The following is a 668-nucleotide window of genomic DNA, read 5'->3' as shown; positions in this document are numbered from 1 at the left end:
GGCCCAGTTTCAAGAAATTTTTGATTTCCTGTTTAATTTTTTCTTAGACCCACAGGTCATTCAGGAGTCTGTTGTTCAATTTCCATGTATTTGTATAGTTTCCAGAGTTTTGCTTGTTATTGATTTTCAGTTTTAATCTATTATGGGTTTGAAAAGATACTTGAAGTGATTTCAGTTTTTCAGAATTTGCTGAGAATTGATTTTTGACCTAACATGTGGTCTGTCCTGGAGAATGTTCCATGTGCTGATGAGAAGAATGTATATTTGCAATTGTTGGAAGAAATGTTGTATAGATATCTTCCAGGTCCAGTTGGTTTAAGGTGTAGATTAAACCCTGTGTTTCTCTGTTGATTTGTTGCCTGGATGATCTGTCCAATGCTGAGAGAGGAGTGTTCAGGTCCCACAGTATTATTGTGTTGGGGTCTATCTCTCTTTTTAGGTCTAATGGTGTTTGCATTATATATCTGGGAGCTCTAATGTTGAGTATATACATATTTGTGATTGTTATGTCTTCTTGCTGGATAGGTCCCTTTATCATTATATAGTGGTCTTCTTTTTTTTTTTTTATGGTTTTTGGTTTAAAGTCTATTTTATCTGATATAAGAATAGCTACTGCTGCTTGTTTTTGGTTTCCATTTACGTAGTATATCTTTTTCCATCCTTTCACT

This window comes from Galeopterus variegatus, unplaced genomic scaffold, assembly GCF_000696425.1.
Source record: "Galeopterus variegatus unplaced genomic scaffold, G_variegatus-3.0.2 Scaffold14507, whole genome shotgun sequence".
NCBI classification, from domain to species: domain Eukaryota; kingdom Metazoa; phylum Chordata; class Mammalia; order Dermoptera; family Cynocephalidae; genus Galeopterus; species Galeopterus variegatus.
The sequence above is the reverse complement of the archived record's forward strand: the minus strand, read 5'-3'. Positions refer to the sequence as shown.